The 12,797-nt window shown below is 46.3% G+C and overlaps 1 protein-coding gene across 4 annotated transcripts in view; it reads left to right on the top strand.

Annotated features, from left to right (window-relative positions):
• LOC121544928 (signal-induced proliferation-associated 1-like protein 1) overlaps positions 1-12,797 on the top strand; it is an 84,374-nt gene that overhangs the window by 7,834 nt on the left and 63,743 nt on the right. Inside the window, exon 2 of one of the 4 annotated variants that reach the window (XM_045209134.1) lies at positions 6,739-6,782. The exons of the other annotated variants lie outside the window; for them this stretch is intronic. The gene's annotated coding sequence lies outside the window, so the exon portion shown is untranslated. The remainder of the gene's footprint in view (positions 1-6,738; positions 6,783-12,797) is intronic. 4 annotated transcript variants of the gene reach the window in all.

Below are 12,797 nucleotides of genomic sequence, written 5' to 3'. Positions count from 1 at the left end.
ATTCCTCTCCGCAGGCGAAAGGCGACGAGAGTAGTAGGCGCAGGGATGGAGTTTACTGTCCGTGGAGCATCGCTGCGACAGGATGGCGCCAACTCCCACATCAGACGCGTCCACTTCAACGACGAACTGACGGGCCGTGTCCGGTTGAGAGAGAATCGGTGCGTTGGTGAATCGCCTCTTCAAATCCAGAAACGCTCGATCCGCCTCCGGATTCCACTTGAAGGTCCTGATACTGGAAGTCAAGGCAGTTAACGGAGCGGCCACACGGCTGTAATCCCGGATGAATCTGCGGTAGAAATTCGCAAACCCCAAAAATCTCTGGAGCTGCAATCTCGTACCGGGCTGGGCCCATTCCAGAACCGCTCTAACCTTCTCCTGGTCCATCCTAATCTCTCCCCTGGAGATGATGTACCCGAGAAAGGATGTCGTGTGGGCGTGAAACTCGCACTTCTCGGCCTTCACGAACAGGCGATTCTCCAACAATCGCTGCAGAACCTGCCGGACATGCTGGACGTGGTCGGAAGGTTCCTTCGAGAAGATCAGAATGTCATCCAGGTAAACAAACACAAAGAGACCGATCATATCTCTCAGGACGTCGTTCACCATACTCTGGAATACCGCTGGAGCATTGGTCAGTCCAAACGGCATCACCTGATACTCGAAGTGACCCATCGGTGTATTGAAACCCGTCAACCACTCGTCCCCCTCTCTGATCCGGACCATGTGATACGCATTGCGTAGGGTCTAGCTTGGTGAACACCGTAGCACCCTGTAAGGAGTCGAAGGCAGAACTCATCAAGGGCAGGGGATACTTGTTCTTGACCGTGATGTCATTCAACCCCCGATAATCAATACACGGTCGAAGAGAGCCATCCTTCTTACCCACAAAGAAGAATCCTGCCCCCAGGGGTGATGACGAGGGACGAACGAGACCAGCAGCTAGGGACTCCTTGATGTAGGTCTCCAAAGCCTCACGTTCAGGTCGGGAGATACTGTATAACCTTCCCTTGGGGTAGACAGCTCCAGGGAACAGGTTGATGGCACAATCATATGGTCGGTGGGGAGGGAGTGACAGAGCCTTCTGCTTACTGAAAACTTCCCCCAAATCGTGATATGTCTCGGGAACCAGGGACAAATCTGGGGGTTTAGCCTCAATCACCTGACTGGGAACCGAATGGGGGCAGGCAGTCTTGAGACAGTTAGCATGACAATCAAGGCTCCAACTCGTTACCTTGCCCGTCACCCAATCGAACGTGGGATTGTGTTCCTTCAGCCAGGGGTATCCAAGGACCAGAGGAACCTGGGAAGACGGCAGAATGAAGAATGAAATCATCTCAGAATGATTCCCCGACAACCGCATCTTAACCGGTTCAGTCCTCATCGTGATACGTGCCAGACTACTGCCGTCCAGAGTGGTAGCTTCAATGGCTTCCGGCAATTGCTCCTTGGAAAGCCCCAGCTGTTCCACCAACTCGGCATCTAGAAAGCTTCCATCGGCACCTGAATCGATAAAAGCGTTAATCGCTAAGCTCTGATTCCTGTTCATAAGGGTAGCCGGGAAACGGGGTCTGACAGAGGTATTGAGAGGTCGAAACTGGCTCGCTAAAAGTCCTCCCAACTTTAGCGAGCCGCGCAGTTTGACGACCCGACTGGAACCTGAGAAGCTGATCGGTTGGACGGAGCCCATTGCTTCTCCCTCCTTCGCTCTCGGACTCGATTATCCACCCGAATAGACAAGGCTACCAAGCTGTCCAGGTCACTAGACTCGGATAGGAGATCAACTCATCCTTGAGCTGCTCCGACAGACCCTGGTAAAAGGCCGCTTGCAGAGCCTCCTCATTCCACCCACTCTCCACAGCCAACGTCTTGAACTCGATCACGAAGTCGGCCACGCTGCGAGTTCCTTGGCGAAGCGAAAACAGGCGCCTAGCTGCGTCCCTCCCTCGGACGGAATGGTCGAAGAGCTTCCTCATCTCGGCCGTGAACCCCTGGTATGAAGCCATGCAGGGATCCTGTCGTTCCCAAACGGCTGAAGCCCACTCCAGCGCTCGACCACGCAGCAACTCAATCACAAAGGCTATCCTAGCCTTGTCTGTGGCATAAGAGTAGGGCTGTAGATCGAACACTAATCCACACTGCATAAGGAAGGAACGGCATCTTCCCAGCTCCCCCTCATATTTATCCGGTGTCGGAACCTTGGGCTCACGGAAGGACACAGCTTCAGAAGCGGCAGGCGAGATGGGTGAAACCGGTAGTGGATCTTCCACCGGACACTTGCGTTGGTTCTGGACCTCCGTCAGACCGGTAGAAAGGTCCCGAACTGACAACGCGATCTCCTGTAGTACCGTGCTATGATGGCCCAACATCTTCTCCTGCTGGGTAATGGCATGGCGAACAGAGTCCAGGTCCGCTGGGTTCATTACGGGCCGGATCGTTCTGTCACGAGTTGCTAAGCCAGAACCCAGAAGCAGACCAGGACAAGGTAAGTTGAAACGAAGGTGAGTGTTTATTTACAAGTTCAAGAGTGATGCTGAATAATCCAGGGAACAGAGCGGGCGGCGTTGATTAGTTGTTGGGGGTGCAGTGGTTGATCCCATCCTGGGTCGGCAGCCGCCGACCACCAGGCAGAGGTTGGATGAAGGTTCCGGACGGGTGACTGCAGATGGAACAAACGGGGGTAAGTAAGCAACAAACCAACAAGGTGCAAAAACAACAAAACTAACGCTAGGCTCTAAGACTGATACTCTGGTAAACCTACTGTTCATGGCTAACGATCCGGCAGGGAATGGATGTTAGGCCAGAGCCTAAGAAGGGTGATGATCAGGACCAGGTGTGCAGATTGCTGATGGGATGCAGGTGCGGAAATCAAGAGAGCTCCCCGGAGCGTTCCCGAACCCTCGGGAAACTGGAGATCACGAACAGAAAAACTAGTCACCAGACAGGACCCGACTCAGACTGCCGGGATCGTTACAAGTATAGGCTATATGCAGCTCACTTCTCATCACCGGAGTAGGATGACTGTAGGTCATTAATGAACTCTAAGACTCTAAGAACAGGTAAATCGTGAGGAGCATGACATCCAGCCGCAGTAAACGGCAGTAGCCTACAGCAGGGTCAGGGAGGTGGACTCCAGGGCAGGCTCTTCCCTGGTGACACCTGGCACTGAATGCTCAATGGTAGGACGATTTTGAGCATTGTTCAGATTTATAAAGTGCCTCTCTGGAAGGTGTTTGCTGCAATTGTTAGTAGCCATCGTGAAATACTAACATGAATATATGTATTTATAAAAAAAGAAGAAAATAGAAAAACAACAAATAATTAAGAGCAACAATAAAATAACAGTAACAAGGCTATATACACGGGGTACCGGTACAGAGCCAATGTGCGGGGGCACAGATTACAGGGTGGAATATGATTCCAGACCAATTAAATACCCTGGCCTGCCTGCCTATTTATTCAAGGTGCTGAAATGTTTACATTCAACAATAATTAGGATAATCAGTTTGAATTCTCATTAGAAAGACACTGTCTAGTCCACTGTGAGTTTGAGACTTAAATCGTCTCTCAAGGCCATCTTCTTTTAATTTCTATTCTGACTCATCACTGTGAAATATAAGAAGTGGATTGACCTTTTGGCCAACCGTCCGTAACCACAAAAGATAACGACTATAAATGTATTACCATTATGGAAAAATGAGTAGGCTCCTGTTCAAATGATTAAGCAATGTTTGTCAGACCCAAATGCAGAAGAGTAAATGATTGGCTTGGTAATCTGTCCTCCAATGCCCTACGATGTCACCATTGAGTTGAATGGGGGTGATAAAGCTGACTGGGATGAGGATGACGGTGGTAGTGTCTCCTATTAAACTGTTGGAATGCACCGGCTTTGTCTGCTTGGGCCTGCCGGGGGTATGCCAACCGATGGAAATGGCGAGAGAGCTAAGTACTCACAATGGCGATGACGTAATCTCTTTCAGCTCGCTGTCACAGAGTACATGCAGATGAACAAAGAAAACTGCCCCCTCGACCACGTTTGGGGAACGTCAACCTCACAAAAATGCTAATGGCGACTGTTCACTTTTGTGGTTTTACCATTATTTATGTGGAGATCACATTTTTTGCCTTGTGACTCCCCCCTACTTATTCTCCTGATGAGGCAGAATGTAATGTAGTGGTGCAGGTGCAACATAGTTGATGTGCTGATTTGGGACAAGATGTCTATTCTAATCTAGCCCTCCCACGGCTGACAAATAGTCCTATTCCCCACAGTGTCAGTCCACTTCTTGTTCTGCCCTGATAGTCTGTTAGTCTGTTGCTAATGCTGATGAACTCAAGTAACCTCACACTAAAGCCTTGTTCACACTGCATGCCTTAATGCTCATATCAGTTTTGTTTTTCAAATCCGTTTTGGAATACTGACTGTCCAATCAGCAAGTTACAAGTGACCAAATGGTATTTGTGTGTTCAGACAGCAGTCATTTGCTGACATGGCTACGCTAGTTGACATAGTGACGACGGTGTGTGCATGGTGGTGTAGGCTGATGGTGGTGATGCTCCTGCTTCCTGTCACTCAGAAGTTATGTAGCAAGCTAGGGTCACAACCAATGTTCCCTCTAATTTTTTCAGCACTGAGCAAATTTCAGGTCTGCTGAGCGCAAACTTGAACTTGTGAAAATTCTGTGCAACATTCAGCATGCGTTTACTGTGAACACTGAGGCTGTACCCGCTTTAAGTTACAGTTTTAACAGTGGCCAAGTAGGCTACTGTGGCTATTTGATCATAATGTAGGCCTAACAGAGTGGCCTACCATCAAAAACAATGGAGAAAAATGCATCCCATAACATTTTAACATGGATATAGCTGTTCTATCATTCAGCCTACAGTAGCAGCCAATGTGTGATGTAAAAAAAAACATACAGGGCTTGACATTAACCTGTTTATCCACTTGTCCTTCAGACAAGGAGGTGACTGAAAATGTTGTATTTGATGCAAGAAACCACTTTACAAAATAAAATGCATTATTATTCACATTATATGCTATTCTCTGCCTATTGGCTACATAGCTTATTCAAGGGTGGCAGGTAGCTTAGTGGTTAAGAGCGTTGTGCCAGTAACCGAAAGGTTGCTTGTTCTAATCCCCGAGCCGAATAGGTGAAAAATCTGTCGATGTGCCCTAGAGCAAGGCACTTAACCCTAATTGCTCCTGTAAGTCACTCTGGATAAGAGCGTCTGCTAAATGACTAAAATGTAAAATGTCTCAAACACTTCCCCTTTAAGACATAACATAGCTCTTTACCTGACTCACTTTTCAAAGATGGCTAGAAATGCACACATTTTGTTCTCTTGTTGGAAGCAACCACTCCCCCATTGTTGACTAGAAAGTAGCTATAACTGGGCTAATAACTCACTAACTAGCAAAGAATATGAACAAATGTGCACACATGGCTACATGCAGCTCTCACTTTGATCTCAAAATAAGCGCATCTACTCCTGACCACTCATACAGTAGCCTAAACACAGTCCAGTTCAAAGTGAATGGCACAGATCCATATATGGCAATGGCTATTTGCATATAGGCCTACTGCAGCTCTGATTGGTTATGACGCACTGGTCTGTGTAGAGTACGGGCTGAGTCCTGCCTGTCAATGCAATAAAATCCTACTCCAATGCGCTCTGCCTACAAGAACATCGTCGCATGGCCATGAATCAGATTTGTATCTGACTTCGTCGGTAGTTTGAAATGTGGTTTGAAATATCTGATTCCATCTGGCTTTTGACGATTTGAATCGGATATGCCAAAAAATTGGATTTGGGTCACTTCAAACTGTCAATGTGAACAAGGCTTAAGAGACCGAGTGATGCCCTGACTGACTTAGCCTAACCCTAACCCAAAGCCACAATCCCACCAGACCAGACAGGCTGTAATTCCCATCTCTCTCTGCCTCTCAGGTCCAACAAGTGCTGGAAATAGTGTGTGGTGGGCAGGGATTGGGGAACAAACAACCACACAGAGAAAAACGAACTGTTTGGAAAGAAAAGGTTTCCGTAATGAAATGTTGGTCCCTGAGGATGTATTGTGTTGCTTCAGACTATCTTGCCTGACATAGTGATGATCTGCCTGGTTGTGTCTGAACATGCAAGTCAGTCTCTACACGGTATCACACTGTAAGGCCTACTCCCCCCTTACTCTCCCTCACATACTGTAGCTGACAGGGTTCTCTCTGCTACTATTCATAGTCTATAAACAGAGAACAAGGCCTATGCCCCATGCTGTGTCTGCCATGCAATAGTGACATATTATTTGCCCATACGGGTCAAACAACAAAGCTGTACTGTTGTTCTGTGGAAAGAAATCTGAGCAGATTGGAATGTGATGTGGGTTGGTCATTCCTGAATCAGGATATCAATCTGCAGACAGGTCTTGAAGAAAAAGAAGCAGCAGGAGTGCTTCAGGTATTCCAAAAACAACCACAGGTGCTCTTGGGGGGGTAGTACTAGAAAAGCAAATGGGAAAATGTATAACCACAAATAGGTGCTAAGTGGCATAAAACATCTCAAGTCCAGGCACTCATGTGGGTTTGCAAGTAAAAAAGCCTTTAAAATATACAGAATGGACTTGGATTTTTTATGCCACTTAGCACCTGTTTGTGGTTATAATTTTTAGTTTAGCTTTTCTGCAGACAGGTCTGTTCAGATAGTCCTTCACTTTAACAGCTCAACTGTTTTTGTCACTTTCAGGAGCAGCGTGGCGTGCAGTGGAATTCCAAGCACCATAGCACCGCGTGAGTTCTCCTCAGAACTTAATATGTTGAAACCCCCAACACACTATCTAAAGACGCAGATTGTTAACAACATTTCTGAAAGAGTTGCAGGTTCCCCCTCCTCCCCTTTGTTTCCTGCATCCCAACTAGCAGAAATCCCACTTCATATTGCTCCAAGATTTCACATCCTCTCTGTAGTCGAAGCACATAATAAGTTTCCATCCTGTGAGTTGAGTTCCTGCTCCGCTCCGCTCAGGGCATGGTTGGGGGTGAGGAATGAGTGCTTGGCTCCAGTTCCTTCCTTGTCCTGTGTGAGGATGTCAGGGGCTCTTCTCTGAAACACACAAAGAGAGAGTGGGGGAAGGAATTCAATGCAATGGAATAGTCAATTTACTGTGTTCTCACCTGATATCGCTATGATTCCCTGACAAGGGGGGACAATTCTGTAATTTTAAAGGGTAGGTAGCATAAATGTAACCACATGCAACATAAGTATTTGCATTAGTCTACGCATCAAAAGTCCCAATGCAAAGTTACCTTACTTTTCTATTTTTCAAGTTAATACCTAAAACCGATCAGAATTCCGATGAATGCCGAAGTCTTGCCGGAAATAATTTTTGAGGGTGTGACGTTATATGGAGGACCCAGCAAGGCAGCCTATTCCCTATTATGTAAACTCCAACAGAAATAACTTCCAAATGTATAACTTCAAATTAAACCAAATCGTTTGCACTCATGACTGCTGGTTTCAATTTAATTTTCAGCCAACTTACAAGCAAATACTTTATTTATTTATTGGTACAAATCAGCTTGCAAGGTTGCCAGCCAACTAGCCTGCTAACGTTAGCCCTACCAGCCTGCTAACATTACGTTAGCACTGCATGAGTCAGTCAGTTGCAATCAACATCTAGCTTACAGCTACATTAAAGTAAACCAAAGTTTTGGAAATGCATAACGCCATCTAACCAGTTATCAATAATGTTACCGGTATATGCAGTTATGTTTGCCAGCCAGCTAAAGTTAGTTATTTTACATTTTACATTTACATTTTAGTCATTTAGCAGACGCTCTTATCCAGAGCGACTTACAGTTCGTGAGTGCATACTTAGCCTAGCCAGCTAAGTAGCCTAGCTAGCCAACCACCACGGTCGACATAGCTAAGTAGTAAGCCAGAGAACAACACAAACTAGTCTAGCACAGGCAGGAACCCACAGGCACAACAACAAAAAAAGCCAGCTGATATAAAGTAGAGCGAGCGTAGACTTACCGATTGACGGCTGAGTTAGCTACCAAAGTAAAGCCAAGGAGAGAGACTTTTCAGAGGGAGTGGCCGTTTCACTGGCCAAGGGAGAGTCCGCTAATCCAGTAGCGATATAGTGAGGTAAATCCAAAGTAGATCGATTCCAGAGGCAATAATCCAGAGGCGGCATTGGGCACAGGAGATGAGGGGAAGAGTCCTACAATAAGACGTCGGTCAGTGGAAGCCTCCAGTCAGATGGAAATGATCACAACAGCACAGTCAATCAGCTACTGTAGTGCGCTACTACTAATCCAAGGTTGAAAAACTCTGGTAGCCTACTTCACAGAGATTATGCGCCCCCCACGTGTGGGGAATCTGATTGGTTGTTTACATCACACCTCCTCGTGATTGGTGGATTGTAGCTCACCACTGCCAACACTACAGTAGGTCTGCATGGCTAGTGGCTAATGCAGAGTAGATTCTCCATATGAAGTTAAGAAATGGTGCATTGTGGGTCGTTTAGAAGATATCTGGAAATAAGTTCATAAATATGTAAAATCCCCAAAACATAACTATGTTTGTAGTTATAGGTAACCAGATCATGACTACAACTAAGTTAGTAAGTCTTTGACCACGCTGTGTTGTTACTTTGGTGAGTAAAAACTAGGGCTGTCCCCAATTAGTTGACTGGTCGATTGCTTGGTCGATAATTTTTTTAGTCAGGCAGTAGCATATATATTTATTTATTTATTTGTATGGCACACGAGACACCTGTCTTTTTCGCGCACTTCTCAGTGAACTAATCCATTGCGGAGGCCGAGACTAATCCATTGCGGAGGCCGCGGGGATGGCACAGTTCAAGAAGAAGGCGAGTGTGGCTGCACAATGCACGTCTCTCTCTAGAATGCGCTCTCTCCTGCCAATTTGTGCACATTAATTGTTTCATGACTTCATTGTGTGAATTGTTTGCGTTTGATTGTTAGTATTCAGACCCCATAATGACAAAGCAAAAACAGGTTGTTGGAGTGGAGTTTTGGTTTATTTCATTCCATTTACGAGTTTTGTCAATTAAGTCTTTTGTTTGGAGCGCTCCTGTCAATGTTGAGTAAGGACGTGCACCTGATTACGCATAGAAGTAGGCCAAAACCTACCTGGCCTGCGCGCAAATGTAGGCATATAAATCAAATCAAATTGTATTTGTCACATGCGCCGAATACAACAGGTGTAGACCTTACAGTGAAATGCTTACTTACAAGCCCTTAACCAACAATGCAATTATAAGAAATAAACCCCCCCCCCCAAAAAAAAAAAATGAATACACCAAAAACGTTAAATAAAAAATTATAAGAAATAAAAGTAACAAGAATGTGTTATTAACTGATTTGCCTAGTTAAATAAAGGTAAAAAAAAAAAGAATAAAAAAAAGAGCAGCAGTAAAATCACAATAGCGAGGCTATATACAGGGGGTACCGGTACCGAGTCAATGTGCGGGGGCACTGGTTAGTCGAGGTAATTGAGGTAATAGGTACATGTAGGTAGAGTTATTAAAGTGACTATGCATAGATAATAAACAGAGAGTAGCAGCAGCGTAAAAGGGGGGCTGTTTAGAAGCCTCTTGGACCTAGACTTGGTGCTCCGGTACCGCTTGCCATGCGGTAGCAGAGAGAACAGTCTATGATTAGGGTGGCTGGAGTCTTTGATAATTTTTAGGGCCTTCCTCTGACACCGCCTGGTATAGAGGTCCTGGTTGCATGAAGCTTGGCCCCAGTGATGTACTGGGCCGTACGCACTACCCTCTGTAGTGCCTTGTGGTTGGAGGCCGAGCAGTTGCCATACCAGGCAGTGATGCAACCAGTCAGGATGCTCTCGATGGTGCAGCTGTAGAACCTTTTGTGGATCTGAGGATCCATGCCAAATCTTTTCAGTATCCTTAAGGGGAATATGTTTTGTCGTGCCCGCTTCACGACTGTCTTGGTGTGCTTGGACCATGTTCGTTTGTTGGTGATGTGGACACCAAGGAACTTGAAGCTCTCAACCTGCTCCACTACAGCCCCGTCGATGAGAATGGTGGCATGCTCGGTCCTCTTCTTTTTCCTGTAGTCCACAATCATCTCCTTTGTCTTGATCACGTTGAGGGAGAGGTTGTTGTCCTGGCACCACACGGCCAGGTCTCTGACCTCCTCCCTATAGGCTGTCTCGTCGTTGTCGGTGATCAGACCTACCACTGTTGTGTCATCGGCAAACTTAATGATGGTGTTGGAGTCGTGCCTGGCCATGCAGTCATGAGTGAACAGGGAGTACAGGAGGGGACTGAGCATGCACCCCTGAGGGGCCCCCGTGTTAAGGATCAGCATGGCGGATGTGTTGTTACCTACCCTTACCACCTGGGGGCGGCCCGTCAGGAAGTCCAGGATCCAGTTGCAGAGGGAGGTGTTCAGTCCCAGGGTCCTTAGCTTAGTGGTGAGCTTTGAGGGCACTATGGTGTTGAACGCTGAGCTGTAGTCAATGAATAGCATTCTCACATACAGTGAGGGAAAAAAGTATTTGATCCCCTGCTGATTTTGTACGTTTGCCCACTGACAAAGACATGATCAGAGTATAATTTTAATTGTAGGTTTATTTGAACAGTGAGAGACCGAATAACAACAAATAAATCCAGAAAAACGCATGTCAAAAATGTTATTAATTGATTTGCATTTTAATGAGGGAAATAAGTATTTGACCCCCTCTCAATCAGAAAGATTTCTGGCTCCTAGGTGTCTTTTATACAGGTAACGAGCTGAGATTAGGAGCACACTCTTAAAGGGAGTGCTCCTAATCTCAGTTTGTTACCTGTATAAAAGACACCTGTCCACAGAAGCAATCAATCAATCAGATTCCAAACTCTCCACCATGGCCAAGACCAAAGAGCTCTCCAAGGATGTCAGGGACAAGATTTTAGACCTACACAAGGCTGGAATGGGCTACAAGACCATCGCCAAGCAGCTTGGTGAGAAGGTGACAACAGTTGGTGCGATTATTCGCAAATGGAAGAAACACAAAATAACTGTCAATCTCCCTCGGCCTGGGGCTCCATGCAAGATCTCACCTCGTGGAGTTGCAATGATCATGAGAACGGTGAGGAATCAGCCCAGAACTACACGGGAGGATCTTGTCAATGATCTCAAGGCAGCTGGGACCATAGTCACCAAGAAAACAATTGGTAACACACTACGCCGTGAAGGACTGAAATCCTGCAGCGCCCGCAAGGTCCCCCTGCTCAAGAAAGCACATATACAGGGCCATCTGAAGTTTGCCAATGAACATCTGAATGATTCAGAGGAGAACTGGGTGAACGTGTTGTGGTCAGATGAGACCAAAATCGAGCTCTTTGCCATCAACTCAACTCGTTTTGTTTGAAGGAGGAGGAATGCTGTCTATGACCCCAAGAACACCATCCCCACCGTCAAACATGGAGGTGGAAACATTTGGGGGTGTTTTTCTGCTAAGGGGACAGGACAACTTCACCGCATCAAAGGGACGATGGACGGGGCTATGTACCATCAAATCTTGGGTGAGAACCTCCTTCCCTCAGCCAGGGCATTGAAAATGGGTCGTGGATGGGTATTCCAGCATGACAATGACCCAAAACACACGGCCAAAGCAACAAAGGAGTGGCTCAAGAAGAAGCACATTAAGGTCCTGGAGTGGCCTAGCCAGTCTCCAGACCTTAATCCCATAGGAAATCTGTGGAGGGAGCTGAAGGTTCAAGTTGCCAAACGTCAGCCTCGAAACCTTAATGACTTGAAGAAGATCTGCTAAGAGGAGTGGGACAAAATCCCTCCTGAGATGTGTGCAAACCTGGTGGCCAACTACAAGAAACGTCTGACCTCTGTGATTGCCAACAAGGGTTTTGCCACCAAGTACTAAGTCATGTTTTGCAGAGGGGTCAAATACTTATTTCCCTCATTAAAATGCAAATCAATTTATAACATTTGACATGCATTTTTGGGGATTTTGTTGTTGTTATTCTGTCTCTCACTGTTCAAATAAACCTACCATTAAAATGATAGACTGCTCATGTCTTTGTCAGTGAGCAAACGTACAAAATCAGCAGGGGATCAAATACTTTTTTCCTCACTGTAGGTGTTCCTTTTGTCCAGGTGTGAAAGGGCAGTGTGGAGCACAATAGAGATCGCATCATCTGTGGATCTGTTGGGGCGGTATGCAAATTGGAGTGGGTCTAGGGTTTCTGGGATAATGGTGTTGATGTGAGCCATGCCCAGCCTTTCAAAGCACTTCATGGCTACAAATGTGAGTGCTACGGGTTGGTAGTCATTTACGCAGGTTACCTTAGTGTTCTTGGGCACAGGGACTAACATGCTGGTAGATATGAGGTAAAACGGATTTAAGTTTCCCTGAATTAAAGTCCCCGGCCACCAGGAGTGCCAAATCTGGATGAGCGTTATCCTGTTTTCTTATGGCCGTATACAGTTCATTGAGAGTGGTCTTAGTGGCAGCATCGGTTTGTGGTGGTAAATAGACAGCTATGAAGAATATAGATGAAAACTCTCTTGGTAGATAGTGTGGTCTACAGCTTATCATGAGATACTCTACCTCAGGCAAGCAAAACCTTGAGACTTCCTTAGATATCATGCACCAGCTGTTGTTTACAAATATACATAGACCGCCACCCCTTGTCTTACCAGAGGCTGCTGTTCTATCCTGCCGATACAGTGTATAACCCTCCAGCTGTATGTTATTCATGTTGTCGTTCAGCCACGACTCGGTGAAACATAAGATGTGCCCACTTGGGG

Source organism: Coregonus clupeaformis, chromosome 29 (assembly GCF_020615455.1).
Source record: "Coregonus clupeaformis isolate EN_2021a chromosome 29, ASM2061545v1, whole genome shotgun sequence".
NCBI lineage: Eukaryota > Metazoa > Chordata > Actinopteri > Salmoniformes > Salmonidae > Coregonus > Coregonus clupeaformis.
The sequence above is the reverse complement of the archived record's forward strand: the minus strand, read 5'-3'. Positions and strand labels throughout refer to the sequence as shown.